The following is a 16,084-nucleotide window of genomic DNA, read 5'->3' on the forward strand; positions in this document are numbered from 1 at the left end:
GCAGCAATTGGAGAGACCACAAAGGTTACTTACAAAGAAAATTCAAGGTCTTCAAGATCTGTCTTATGCGGACAGACTGAAATCATTGTCACTTTACTCTGTGTCTAACAGACTTCTCAAAGATGACCTGTGCCTTGCATATAGAGCAATCTCTGATCCAGCTTTAATGGAAATGCTGCACATTCAGAAGTCAAATGGCACACAGGTCACTCGCTCAAAATACCTTAACCTGGTATGTGACATCAACAAAACTTGGTGGAGAGACAGATTTGTCTCACAGGTTGCCCCATTTTGGAACAAGCTTCCTATTCATGTTAAACAAAGCCCCTCTTTGGCCCTACTTAACAGTTATTTGGACAACTGGATGATTAACCAGAAATTCATCCCGGGGGTTCCACATGTGTCCCTCTTGGACAGGGGCAATAGATGATGATTTTAGTATCTGCTTGAACTAGACACCCTTGGGAACACAGGTTGAACTTGGCTAGGCTTGTAAGGGCCCTAGGGCCATTAGCCTTGCAACCTCCTATGATCCTGGTCTACACTTAACAAAATTCTTTCTCCAGGTTGTCCCGCAAATCTCTCCCCTTACCCTAACACATTCCCGCAGGAAACCACTACCCTCCTCAATAAGCATTTCATTGAAACCATCCAAAAACTCATTCCCTCAAGCTCTAGTACTACTGCTATCCCTACCCCTCCTAACCCTCCACACCAAACTCTCTTTTCCTTTCACCCTGATCCCACCTCTTACATCAAATCTCTTCTTCTTAAGCTCAAACCCTGCTCTCCCTCTATTGACAATCTACCTCCTACCTTCCTCAAACTTGCTGATGAATCTATTGCCTATCCTATATCTATACTAATCAACTGATCTATTCTAGAATCCACTGTGCCTACCCTGTGAAAATCCTTTTTCACTATTCCATTACACAAAGGTGGGAACTCCAGAGACCCTGCCAACTACCAACCCATTGCCATTCTATCCCCCCTCTCTAAGATTCTTGAAAAATGCATTCACTCACAGCTTCTTAACCACCTCCTCCAGCATAATCTTCTCACTCCCACTCAGCATGGCTTCTGTCCCAACCACAGCACAACCACTGCCTTCTTATCCTTCACTCATATCATAGCCAAAGCCCTCGACAACAACAAACTCATATCCTGCCCCTTCCTTGACCTTTCCAAAGCTTTTCATACTGTCTCTCATCCTCTATTGCTATCTAAACTTGCTAATCTTAATCTATCTTCTTCCTCCCTGGCCTGGTTCACTGGCTACCTATGCTGTAGGCAGCAGTCTGTCAAATGGCTGTCATCCTTTTCACCATTCCTTCCTGTCCCAACTGGAGTACCCCAAGGCTCCATCTTGGGTCCCCTTCTATTCAATGTCTTCACCAATGATCTCTACACATCCTGCAAACATTCCTCTCTCATCCAATACACTGCTGACTCTACACTTAACTCTATCTCAAACAATATGACCGAGCTCCATACCCTAACTCAAAATGCCTTTCTATCCACTGAAAAATGGTTGTCTTATAATTTACTCATCCACAACCCCAAAAAGACCAAACTCTTCCTCTTCCTCCCCCGATCTCTTACTAACCATAAATCTACCTTTGCTACTAAATCTTCTAACAACACAATTATCCAACGTGATGCCCACACAAAACTCCTTGGAGTCATAATTGATGATAAACTGAAATTTAACCTGCACTTACTCCAATGTATAAAAAAAAAACACACCAGAAATTGGGTCCACTGTATCGTAGTAAAAAATTTCTAACCGACAATGCTAGACTCACACTGGCACAAGCATTCCTCCTTCCCTCCCTCCTATATGCTGCCCCAGTACTAACCAACATTCAAACTACAACCCTGAACAAACCCCAGCAAACTTACCACAAAATAGCTAAATGTATCACAAACTCTCCTTACAATGCTCATCACTGTATTGTTCTAAACTCTCTCCAATGGCTTGAGCTCCCCCAACAACTCCTACTATCTCAATTCCAAATGCTGCACAACATCCTTTGCAAAACCTTCATCCAGTCAATCTATTTCATCCTTTATCTCTACCTATACTCCACCTTGGACCCTCCATACCTCTAACCAGCAACTACTTGACATCTACCAACCTAAGAAAACAGTTGGCAAACTACTATATAAATATTCTGTTGCCCTTGCTTGGAACAAACTTTCATTAAACATACGTTCCATCACCCAATCACTACACTTTAAAAATGAACTAAAGCACCATATGCTCAACTCCAAGACTTCTCCCTGCCACGACCCAATATAATCACCTCTCACTCTCCTTAAATCACTAACTACGTTTTTTTTCTCACCCATCTCATTTCCCACAAATCCATGTATGGTAGCCAATGCCAACTGCTTTTTTAAGATGCATAATTTTCTCATGTAAACATGACTGCTTTTGTATAAATATTGTGTTTTGTCTTATCATGTAAGCTCTCTATTTTGTTTTTACTCATGCCGTATAAACAGATTTGTTATTTTGATCTTTGTATTTTCTCTCATATATGTATGTACTTAAAATTTTTTTTTAACTGCAAAAGGTTGGGCGCCAGGCTGGCAACTCGACACCATAAAACTCCACTGCCAATGATGAGCAGATGGGTGTTCCACTGTGTCGACCCGTAACCGACAAAAGCCGAAAGCAGAAGTAGAAGATTGTTTTCATGTAACTATTTTTTTAACTGCAATATTGTTTCCATGTATATTTTTTCTTTGTTGGAGCTTTTCTCCTCGGATCTCCACTGAAAATGGGCCCCAAGCCCAGTTGGACCACCCCAGTTACCAAATTTTAATAAATAAATAAATATATATATAAAATAAATCCTATGATCCTATGGTAAGCCAAAGAATACAAAGACAAACATACCAATCTTTCTATATAGGATAAGTTATGGCAGCCATCTACCTGTCTGGTAAAGGTTTTCTGAATCTGTTCCAACTTCTTCAGTTGCAAAACTTTTACTCCACATAAAGACCCCCCCCCCCATATTCAATAATAGATCTTTTACTTGTTAAATAGATCTTCAGTAACACCCAGCTGTGTTTGCTTGAGAAACATTGGAAGACATTACTCATAAGACCATAACATTTCCTAATAATGTTTGCCACATTAACTTCAAAGTTACGACTCATATCTACTATGATATCCAGATCTCGCATTACCTCAGAAGAAACACAAATCTGATTGTCCAGGGCATAAGAATATTGGTTATTATTATGCGCAAAATATAAAATAGTACATTTTCCATTGTTAAATCTCATGTCTTTAGTTGTTATCCATTCATATAGGTTATACAAGTAAGATTGCAACAGGTACCAGTCACAAGTATTAGTTACTGACCAACCCTATCTTAATATTATCGGCCAGTTTTCTTTACCATACAGAGATAGATTTGGAACATTCTGACATCCCTAGAGCAAATAAAAGTGACCACATGACTCAACCCTGAAACTCTCCACTGGCCATCAATCTATAGTTGGAGTAGGAGTTTTTATTTCTCACTCTGTAGGTTCTAGCCACTACCCATTTGGATACCCATTTAGCTACCTAACCAGAGTAATCAGTTCTCATTAAAGTCCTTGGGGGATAGAGTCAAAAGCCTCAGCCAGATCCAAAAATACAGCATCACTGGCTAGAGAATTATCCAATGAGCTAACAATCTGCTCATAAAAACTTATCAAATTCATAATACATGATCTCTATGAAAGGAACCCATGTTGAATTATAATGGAGCTAAAGTCCAGATTTTGCTTACAATAAAGCCACAGTTCTTCTCAAAGTATTTACCCAATATGCAAGTCAAACTAATAGGTCAATAGTTCTCTACAATATATATTTATTTAACATTTGTTTACCGGGAAAGTCCAACTTGGAACAAAGCCAATTTTCAGTGGCGGCCCGGGGAGAAATGCTCCAGATGCATGTCTTTGCAATGTGGGAGGAAACCAGAGTACCCAGAGAAAACTCACAGAAACGCAGGGAGGACATGCAGATTCTGCAGAGAAGGCACTCCAGCCGAAAATCAAACCAGAGAATCTCTTGCTATGAGGCGACAACACTACCACTTAACCACTGCGCCATCCAGTCCTGGTCTATTACCCAATACAGCCTGGCTTACTTTTCAGAATAGGAAATATTACAGCTTCCTTCCACAATTTTGGAAAAAAATGCTTTCTTAAGTCATTTTTGGAATAAATAAGTTAAACATGGTGTCAACTTTTCAGATATTCCTTTTAAGAAACATTCATTAAGACTATCAGGTCCCACTGCTGAAGTCTGATTTATTTTAGATAAGGCTTGCTTTACCATTTCCTCATTCATATTGGGATAGTGCCTCTAACTAGTATGGGTAAATAATTTCCCAAGATCCCTTGGGAGTAATTGCTAAATAAATCACCTACAAACAATTTCACTAATACATTGGAGTCAGTGATTGTCTGAGACCCATATTTCAATACTATACTAGAAGAATCATCTAGACTACAGTGTCTAAAGTATTTATATAAACCTTTGTCATTATCCCTCAGATAGCTGTTAAGTGTACTTCATAATTAGATCTTTCTCTTTTAATCTCTTTTAATGGTTTCACTTCATAATCTCGAATTACTAAAATCCCGAATTTCAGTAACCCGAGACTATAAAGTAGAACCATTCACAATACCGAAATCCACAATCCCGAATCACACAATCACGAATATCCATACGCCACATAACAAACACACCATTCCACCCATAGCACACAAACCACACAACCCCCCTACTTATATATACCAACTCCAAGGTCGCACATAACATAAAAAAAAAAACTCACACCACGCCATACTCCACACGCTCGCACATAAATACACATCACACATACACAAACACCAACAAATCCAACAATCACACTCACACTTACATCTCCCTACCCTTACCCACACATAAAAAAACACACACAAACACTCACTCACCTGCAATCTCAGGCATCATAACACTATACGCGACGTACCAGAAATGCATAAGTGTGGATTTGAGATATTCGAATTCGCTCTTATGCACTTTCAGCATTCTGGTTTTTGCCTTCATGGTCTCGGGTTACTGAAATTCGGGATTTCAGTAATTCGAGATTATGAAGTGCAACTGTTTTAATACATTTTTCTGGATTTATAATAATTGTTCCTATTTGAAACTGAAGGGGATTTTTGATATCTTCGCCACAAACTTATCTTTTTCCTTCTCAGTTTAGTTAATGTCAATCTCCATCAGGGATATTTATCACCATTACAGGGTATTTTCACTCCAGCTGTGACAAGACAGCCTATAATATTACTAAGAAAAATTGTAAAACCCATCCCAGTTCTCACTTATATCTTTATTTTCAAAAATAGTATACCAGTCCCAAGTTTCAGTAGCCTCCTTAATCATCTCAAAATCTGACTGATATAATTTTTTAACTATTTCCTAATGCTTAACCAACATAGGACATGTAAAAACAAGCTTAAAGCTTGCATTTAATTGGTCAGAGCTTCCCAACTCACTACCTCTGTTACAACCATCCAGATTTAATTTCTTACAGATCCTAACAGCATTGAATAAGTTATTTCCTCTAGTTACCTCATTCATTATTTGACTAAATCCATTTGTCACACTTTCAGTTATCAAATAGTTTAATGTTTTTGATGATGTAGCAGGAGCTACCCAGTCTTCAGTAGGAGCATTTAAGTCCCTAGCAATTAAGTCCACTTTATCCAGAAAAGTCTTCCTAATAACAGTTAAAAGTTGCTCATCCATTTCCATTGAAATACTAGGAGACAGGTAAAATATTACTATAGCCATTTTAGTTCCACTGACATCAGTATTCACTATGAGAAGTTTGGAGACTATATCATTGCATTTTGTGACAGAATTATACTTTGTACAAAGATAGATACCTAACCTCCTCTTCTGTCAGTTCTACAATTGTTATGATCAAAGAACTGCTATTGGCTTGTTATTGAACTTGAACCAAGTTTCTGTAATCAATAGCACATCAGTCCTATTATCAGCTATACAAGCCTCAAAATCTTCTAATTTATTATTTGAACTTCTTGACTTATTATATTCAGTTACAATCAATGACTTGATTCTAATAAAAAAAAGTAATTAATTTAATCAACTGAGTACAAATTTTCCTGTTGCCTAAAACACCAAAGATAGATCACTTGAACAGAATTATGTAGGAGTGTGGGTTTGTGAGTGAGTGAGTGAGTGAGTGTGTGTGTGTGTGTGTGTGTGTGTGTGTGTGTGTGTGTGTGTGTGTGTGTGTGTGTGTTGGTGGTAAGCCTACACTACTGCAATGCGTGGGCTAGTACAGAGAACACTAACATGTGAGCAGAGTTCAATTCAGGGGTGTGAAGTGTTCCGCTTGTGACCTTACCTTGTCTTTGAATCAATGATTCCCTCTGTCACACTAATTGACTAACCAGTATCCGAGAGAGAGAGAGAGAGACAATCTTTCTGAATCCCACGTAATGAGTTATATTAAATATACACACATGAAATCACAAATAAAAAATATCATATAGAACTCATTTAGGATCGTTTTTGCAGGGGGATTAAGCACTCACATGTTTAGTCTGTAAACATACACAAAGTGACAAATGAAATACAATGATACATTGATAGGGCAAGATTTAATTAAAGCATACATAACTTTTCAGGTGTTGACTAAATATTCCATGACAAATCACTCTACCCAAAAGCATAACCCAAGTTCTTTTTATAACCAAAAGCATAATGCAAGTTAATTTTATAGCTACACATAATCCAGATTTGTTATCCAGAAGAGTTTAATATGGCAATAACCCATGGCTGGGTGTGGGTAATGCTGGATTTACCCACGGTTGGTGTGGTTTGGTCAGGAGGGTGAAGCCAGCATTACTCACACACAGCTATGGGTTACTGCTATTATACAATGACATTACTTAAGAAAAAAGTTACTTACTTTTCTTAAATATCTTTGTATAAGGGGGCTGTGGTGTTCTTGTGCTTTTTTTTGGTATTAAGGGGCTTTTTTTGATGTACTGTGCATGCATATGGGACTCACATTCCCATGCTTGTGCAGTACATCAGTGCTTTGGAAAAGAGGCAAGGAGAAAGGAAGACCTCCATTGTTTCTTTAATTATTCATTTATTTATTTAAAAAAAAGTGTTTGAAATCCGGAAAGTTTGGAGGTACAAGAGAGACAGGAGAGAGACAGGGTAATACAAGGAAAATCAGATATATTTCATTAGTTTTGCAATAACGTACCTGATTTTCCTTGCATTTCTGCCCTGTCTCTCTTGTGTCTCTAAATTTTCCAGATTTCAAATTTCATATTTCTCAACCTGTTAGTGCAAGAAAACTGAAAAGCCACAGCATATATAAAAAGTCCGGGTGAGCGGACTATTTTCTGTTGATATATGCTGGATTTTACAATGGACAAGCTGGTGGTGCTGACCAATCAGTATGCATGGTTTTGAATGTTAATGGCCAGTCATTGTATAATAGAGACTGTCACATAATTTCAGAGACTGATCCCATACTGACAGGTACTCCAGTAGGCCAACATGGCCATTAAAATATACCACACTGCCATGTTGCCTTGTAGCATTAAACTCAGATTCCTCGGGTGTACATATATGACTTGTCTTCAGTGCAAGGAATAGATCAATAATTCAGAATCAACTTTATTGTCACTAATTAGAAGTCAAAATCATGTGTGTGTGTGTGGGGGGGGGGGGGGGGACGTTTAAGCAGAACATGTGACAATGTGCCCAGCTCATACAACTGACAATGTCATGCAGGTTTAGATATTGAAAATCAAAATGTATTAATCTTTTGTTGCTTTTTGTACAACTGCTGCAAAATGCAGTTCTTTTAATTAACCTGCAGTGATAAATTTACAAGTTGGTTGATATTTTAAAACTCAAACGTTTTTAAGAAGCACACTGAATGCAAAGTGCCAGACATAAGAACACACATGATTTATGAAAAACACAAAAGCAGAAATACAGACAGTAAAAAAATGTTTTCTTTTTTTATCTCAGAAACCTGTCCCCTTTCTCTACAATACTAATTTCAAAACTGCACCTCAAAGTAAGTGCAACTTGTCTACAGTGGTGTTGGCGCCTCACCTCAGGGAGAACAGGGTGATTCAGCTCCTTTGCAAAAATACTGGCATAATATGTTTTTAAATTACAGAGTTTCTGTTTAATATTTCAGACTCAATTACATGAGATTTGTCTTTTCCATAGTCTGTTGTTTTGTCAAAGACCCATATAAATTTATACATGTATATACACTGCACACATATATAATTTGTACATACTATACCTCTCAATATGGAAGCATCAAAAATCTGGACAAAAGCCCATGAAAATAAGGTACAACTGGCTAAAAATCAGGATGCAGATTAATATAAAATTTCATACATAATCATGCAACCCCCACCCACTCCAGTGGAACTGTGGGATACCAATATGAAGATTGAAGTCACTAAATGATAATAAATAATAGTAGACATTTGAATTTCAGACTTCATAACACTCAGAAAATATATAATAATGCAAAATCTGTTATTCTAGCAACTATCTGAGTTTACAGGAGCAATATTTAAAATCTTTGCACATTTTTGGGTCTTGTCCCACCATAATTTTTGGCTTTGTCCAGATTTGTCCAGATTTCTTTCTCTGAGAGATTGAGTGGTACGTCTGAAACATAAATGCATGTCATTATTTAGTGACTTCAGTCATCTGTGATTTGCTATATTTATTTGAAACACATGAAAATTATGAGGCAAAAATCTGGATATTCTGCAAAAATCTGGACAGTTGAGAGCTATGTTTGCTGGTACGTTTGGCGCAAGTAAAACATGAATTGCTCTTCTTTGTGTGAGTATACAATAACCATGACACACTGTTTATTTACCCCATCTCCTTTCCCTGACATTCACCCTTTTTATACTTTTAACTGTTTTCTTGTGATAAAAATACGGATCACAGACACAATCGGGCATTCAAAAAGAAAATGATGTTAATGTTTATACAGTCATGAGCAGATGCAGAGCAAGTTACTCTCCAAATCTCTGTTTTAATAGCAAAGTTTACAATTTGCCTTCTGTGAGGTGCCTGTTTTGGTGGGACTGCTACACCCTAAGTAAACATAAGTATACAATCTGTGCAAGCCAATTAGAAGGTCTCTGAGGTACATAACCAAAACATCATACTTAGCCATATGGTATGTAATTACAGCAAAACTCATAATAATAGTATAATTCACTCCAACTCATTCAGTCCCTCCCAGTCAGCATACTCCAACTCAAGACTAATTTTGCAAGAGTGGATAAACCTTACTAACGAAAGAAGATGTACTCAGTGTAGCTACTCCATACTTTGTCCTGGGACTCATGGTACTAGCTCAGAAACGCCACTGTGCCTATCGAGTTACATGCCACCATGTGAAAGCCGGCCATGGACAACCAGTCAAATGCCTCCTCTAGGGCTGTGAACTTAAGGTAAAAGTGGGATGTGTACTTGTCTGGTGGTCGGTCAGGGTCAGTACTCTCATTCAGGCTTTCCCCAAACACCTCTATGGCCAGGGCAATGCATCCACATACTATGATACATCCCACTCGCCAAAATTTTGCATCTGCTTAGTTGTCTCGCACCAGGGTGTAGGACCCTCGGTAGCCCAAGGTGATAAAGCAGGACTTCTTATCAAAAACTACTGAGGAGGTTGAAGTCAGGTCACCTCTATCATAGGAGCTCTCTTTAAGATAACTCTAACAACCTTCATCTTTGAGTAAGCTCTGTTTGGTGGCCTTGGGACTTAGCAGTTTAACAAGTTCTTGGAGCTGAAAGTACTCAGCCTCTCTCAGAAGTTGTTCCTTCTTCGGAAAGTGATTAGGTGGTACAAGGGACATGGGAGATAGATGCTCCACGCCAGTGGTCACCCCCTCATTGGTCTGGTCTGACCATAAGCTAATCACCCTTGACATCCACATCCCACCCCCCAGTAAGGAAAACTCCGTAAAAAACTTCTCCAAAGCCAACTTCATGCTACTCAAGTCAGAAGTGACACACGTCATGACACCCATGCAGACGGGAGCTGAAAGTTCAACTGCTGAATCCTACATTGAGGCACTGTACGAGCACATCCACTCGTGCATAAATCGTGCATCCCAAATAGAACCAAGATGCTCTCCTCCAAAAAAAGGAAGCCAATCTGATGGTCCCCTGCCATAAACAAACCATACAACAGAAGGAAGAAACTGTTGCAGAAAAAAGGAAAATCCCAGGATACAAATAACTCCCTTACCAGCCTCAGTAAGAAGCTGAGATCCCTCATAAAATTGTCCAAAGCTAGTTATGAAAATAAAATTGCCAAAGATTCCAAAGACAACCACAGGCATTCTACAATTATGTCAAGAATCTAAATGGCAATACTGAGATCTGCTCTGAGCTACAACAGAATGGCTTTAAATATACTGATCACAAGGATATTGCCACTATCCTGGCAGATCGATTTAGTGCCAACTTCACCCCACTCTCACCCCCCTAAAGGGCCCATTTTAATACCAAAAGATTGCCAAATTCCAGTAATCACGGCCACACAGGTAGAAACCGCACTCTCCAAAGCTAAGAATATAGCATCCATGGGACCATATGACATCCCGGGCTGGGTTCTCTTTGTGGGTGTTCTTTCTATGCTTTTAAAGTGAGGTTTCTGTGTTCTGCTCAGGTGGCATAATCTTGATAGAGGCCTGTTGTGTACGCTGGAAGTTTCATTTGTGTTTCTGGCAGCCATTTTCTGCTGATTGTCTTCATTATTGAGAGTAACGAGGCCTCCTGACCTTCTGTAGTACGAGTGATTGGGTAATAGCAGGGGCTGAGAAGTAATCTGATCTTCCCAACTCTTCCATTCTTACTGCTATATAAACCCTGTGTCTTATAAAGGCTCTGCTTGTATTGTCAGGCTCAGGATTGCATTGCATAAGTGGAAATTCCTTAAGATTCCAAGAGCAGGCTAAGTTATTTCTTACACTAATTTCACTGAATTGCACTTCTGAAATGCCTAATTGTGCTATACACTTGATCTACTATATTTTTGCACTGTTATAAAGCTTTTTTTTATTGTTTCACTGCATTTATGTACTGTTTTAAACTGTTTTAACATTACTTAACTGTAAACTTCTTTTTCATACTGAGAGTTATATTTTCTCTTTGTGATTGCTCTATCTGAACTTTTCTGTGCATTTTTGTCTGTTAAAAGCATTCTCTAGACTGCTCCTTGATCTGTTTAAAACTTTCATTTAGTGGCTACAGCTAGGAACTGTAATTTTTTCCCACCCACGCACCCACCCACCCTATTGTTGTGTTCTTATACTTGGTGGCTTTGCAGTTGCCCGCCCATACTGTATATTTAATCTGTGACACTCCTCCCAGTCTAGTGTCATTAGTTCACTCAATCTAATAGAGAACATTTGTGAAGGCCAACCCACTCAGATTCTTAACGTTGAATTAACTTCTGTTCCAGCTTTCTCCATTTCCACTTTACTGGAAAAAAAAATTCTAAGCTTGCTTCCCCCCTTTCCTGTGGCAGGTCAAATATGGATTTGCTGTATCCAGGACTGTTTGTGAGCTCCTAAGCCCCCCACCCCCACCCCCCACTTAACTGTGGTTAAACTATTCCTGGCGCCATAAAGTCTGTTTTTCAAAATTTCCTTTGCAACTAGCCATCTATTTAGTTTTAGCACTCATCTGTTTCTTTGATCTCAGCACTTGTTCAGAACTCATTGTAAGCACTAAATAAGTTACAAATTACTACATCACTCAACTTTCCTCACTTGTCTAGAGGAAAACAGTTTTTAGTACTTAATAAATAAGCACCTATTCAGGCATGTCTAAAGGTCAGCTCCCAGTGTTTTCTCCTGTCTACCTGATGAATCTAGGCATCTTGAGACAATGCAGCAATTGCCTCATGTACACAGACAACCCATTCCTCCTACCACCCAACACTGTGACCTGTGAGAGATGCACTTATATAGCCAAACTGGAAGCAAAGCTCTCTTCACCAAAGACTGGCCTAGACAGTCAAGAAGAGAAGGCAAACACTTGCACCGCACCACACTCATCACATAGTCCCTCAAAACCTACACCACCAAAACACACACACAGAACCACAAAACACACACCTACATTCGCAGAGGCTCTCTGTATTAATCTGCCCAAACAACAGAGACCTCCAAAGCAGAAATGCAAGCAACCTCCACCCCCCCAACACAACCCAAATGACTCATAGTCCACATACTCAGTGTGCCACTCAACTACAGCCCATAAGGCATAACGTACCCAACACTCTAGTCATAGGTGACTCTACAGTCAGGCACACTGATGTTCCACTCACCAGGCTAAACAAGGAAAAAGTTACTGTCAGGTGCCAGGATCTGCCACATAATGCACGCACTCAGGTCACTCCACAACAAGTACAAATATAACTCTGTCATTGTCCATGTTGGTGTGAATGACCTGAGACATACCTCCCTGGACTACATGAAAAGAGACATGGAGGAGTGCTCTGATCTTGTAGCCCAGGCCGGTATGACCCTAGCCCTGAGTAGCATCCTGCCATCACCCAGAATGACACCACAGTACAAGGACAAAATGATTGACTTTAACAATTGGCTAAGCTTCTGGTGTCATTCTAAGGGAATCCAGTATCTGTCCGTCTGGGATGACATGATCGACAGACCACGCTACTTTGCCAGAGATTGCCTGCACCTGTCGCCCTTGGGATTCCGGATACTGGCAAAGGCTCTTGCCACCCCTATAGACCCTTTTTTAGGCAAGGTTCAAATGACAAATTCACCACCGTAACAGGTACAAGCAAGCAAAATCTGAGGGTAATGCTACTCAATGCTAGAAGTTTAAACCTCAAAATGCACTCACTCGAGGCACTCCTTAAAATGGAGAACATTGACATCTGTGCAGTGACAGAGACCTGGTTCAAAGCTCCAGAGAGCACCCCTGCATTACCAGGCTATAATTCATACCACACCTTTTGGCCACCAATCCTGGACCGAAACACTAAAGGTGGAGGCGTGTCCATATTCATTAAGGATATCCACACCTCCAAGCTAGTTGCTCAGCATAATGCATCCGAGATTATCCAAGTTCAACTAACTCTGGGCAAAACCGCAATCCAGATTGTAGCTTGCTATAGACCCCCCACCATGCCCCAGGATTCCCACTCCTCTTTTCTTGATACACTGGAAAATATTAAGGTACAACCCAACACTCTAATAATGGGTGATTTCAACTACCCTACCATTAACTGGGAAAACTACTCATGTACCAACTCTTTTGCTCAACGTTTTCTGGAAATTATCAATTCCAATGCTTTGGATCAACTTATCCACACCCCACCAGAGGCAGCAATATCCTAGACCTGGTCATCACCAACATGGGTGACCGGTGTTCCACACCAGAGGTCAGCTCCTCCTTGGTCAGATCCGACCACAAGCTAATCACCCTAGACATCCACATCCTGCTCCCACCTCCCATTAGGAAAACAACCATAAAAAATGTCTCCAAAGACAACTTCACGCTTCTTAAGACAGAAGTGGCAGACTTCATGACACCCATGCAGATGGACACTAGAGGTACGACTGCTGAATCCTACACAAATGCACTTTATAAGCACTTACAAGAGTGCATGGATCGTGCTATCCCTAACAGAACCAAGATGCTATCCTCCAAAAAAGGAAGCCAATCTGGTGGTCTTCTGCCATAAACAAACTCTACAACAGAAGAAAGAAACTGTTGCAAAAAAGAGTAAAATCCCACGATTGGAGGAACTCCCTGGTCAGCCTCAGTAAGAAGCTGAGATCCCTCATAAAATCCTCCAGAGCTAGTTATGAAAACAAAATTGCCACTGATTCTAAAGACAACTACAAAGTATTCTATAGCTATGTCAAAAATCTCAATGGCAACACTCAGATCTGCTCTGAGTTACAGCACAATGACACTAAATATACATAACCAACTGATATTGCCAACATCCTGGCAGATAGGTTCAGTGCTAACTTTACCCCCCTCTCACCCACTAAAGGGCCCATCTTTATACCGGAAGAATGCAAAGTTCCTGTAATCACGGCTGCACAGGTAAAAACTTCACTCTCCAAAGCCAAGAACACAGCATCCATGGGACCTGACAACATCCCAAGCTGCCTTCTACATGAACTACAGAATGGACTGGCACCCCACCTAAGTACCATGTTCAATAATAGCCTCACCTCAGGCTTTGTGCCCATTGAATGGTGCACCGCAACAGTTATTCCACTCCACAAAGGGGGGGCCCACAACAGACCATGGGAACTACCGCCCCATTAGCCTGACAAGCCTCATCTGCAAGGCCATGAAACGTATCATCATGGAACTCATAAACAAAGACATTGGAGATCTCCAAACCCTGGACCCCACACAGTTTGGGTTTGTAAAAGGCAGATCATGTCTCCTAAACCTGATAGACTTCTTTGAAGTAGTCACCAAAGCCATAGATGAGGGTAAAGTGGTTCACACAGCCTATCTACATCTCGCCAAGGCGTCCAACACCATCCACCACTCTGGAATTATAGATAAACTCACTAAACTAGGTATAAATCCCTATGTCACAATATGGGTTGCCAACTGGCTTACTGAAAGAACCCACACTGTGAAAGTAGCAGACTCTAAATCAGACTTCAGATCAGTGACAAGTGGAGTACCACAGGGTTCAGTCCTGGGTCCTCTCCTATTTGGTATCTACTTCTCTGAAGTACAGGCTAACACAGAAGGTCTTTGGCTAACTAAATTCGCAGATGACTGCAAACTAGGAGCCATAATTGAAACTCCTAATGATGTGGACATCCTACAAAAGGGCCTCACTGAGACAGATGCCTGGTGTCAAAGACATGGTCTCAAGCTCAATGCCAAAAACTGCATTGTCATCCCCTTTGGTAAAAATTCTGTACCCATGAACTACCACATAGGCGGTAGTCTACTTAACACTGAAAGTGTGATAAGAGACCTTGGGACACAGGTGTACAGTAGTCTCTCCTTTGTTAATCACATCGCCAAAGTGGTCAGGAAATCCTTCTACGTGGCACACCTCATCACAAAAGGTTTCTCATCCAGAAAAAAGAGGTCATTGTTCCCCTCTACTCATCACTCATTAGACCCATTATAGAGTACAACACCCCTTTTGGTATGTACCTCACAAGATATGTACAACAACTGGAAAGGCCCAAAAATACCTCACAAAGAGGATTACTGGCCTCAAACAGATGCCTTACACAGACCATCTCAAATAACTCCAGCTTTACTCCATCACATATCGCCTACTCAGAGGCGATCTCTGCCTAACATACAAAGCTATGTCAAACCCAGAGCTGTTGGACATGCTCCACTTAAAGAAATACCAATCCCTCTGAGCTATACGCTCTAGGGACCTAAACCTTGTCACCACAATAAACAGAACATGCTGGAGTGATAGATTCCTGTCCCAGAGACTTCCCATACTCTGGAACAGACTACCTACCTATGTCAAACAGAGCTCCTCCCATTAGCACTCTTCAAGAAAAATCTTGAAGACTGGATGGGTAATAGGAAATTCACCCCGGGGATCACTTCTGTGGTTCTGCTTGACAGTGGCACAGGAAAATAATTTTCTTGGGTGGCGAAAGCCAGGGTACATTTTTGGCTAGGCTTGTATAGGTCCTAGGGCCAATAGCCTAGTACTTACCTATGAACCTATGAACCTAATACTGTGTCACAATGAAAATAAACTTGAAAATGGCATTAAAACTTCTCTACTCTTGAAACTCACATTCATTGAAATAGCATTGAAACCCACACCACATCCAAGAAATGCATGGCCACGGGTGGATAAAGACTACCTTTGGTTTGTTTGCAAATCATAGGCCCCTTGCACACAAAACAAGAAACATACATGTGTTCTTTTCTTTGATACACCTTCCTGACTTTATTAAATTATATTCCTTGTATAAT

The 16,084-nt window shown here is 40.2% G+C and overlaps 1 protein-coding gene and 1 pseudogene across 1 annotated transcript in view; both read right to left on the minus strand.

Annotated features, from left to right (window-relative positions):
* Positions 1-16,084, minus strand: part of SBK1 (SH3 domain binding kinase 1) — an 854,789-nt gene that overhangs the window by 570,091 nt on the left and 268,614 nt on the right. The window lies entirely within an intron of this gene.
* LOC122817302 overlaps positions 9,391-16,084 on the minus strand; it is a 23,018-nt pseudogene continuing 16,324 nt past the window's right edge.

The sequence above is a fragment of the Protopterus annectens genome, chromosome 12.part0 (genome assembly GCF_019279795.1).
Source record: "Protopterus annectens isolate FY-2018-M chromosome 12.part0, PAN1.0, whole genome shotgun sequence".
In the NCBI taxonomy this organism is placed as follows: domain Eukaryota; kingdom Metazoa; phylum Chordata; order Ceratodontiformes; family Protopteridae; genus Protopterus; species Protopterus annectens.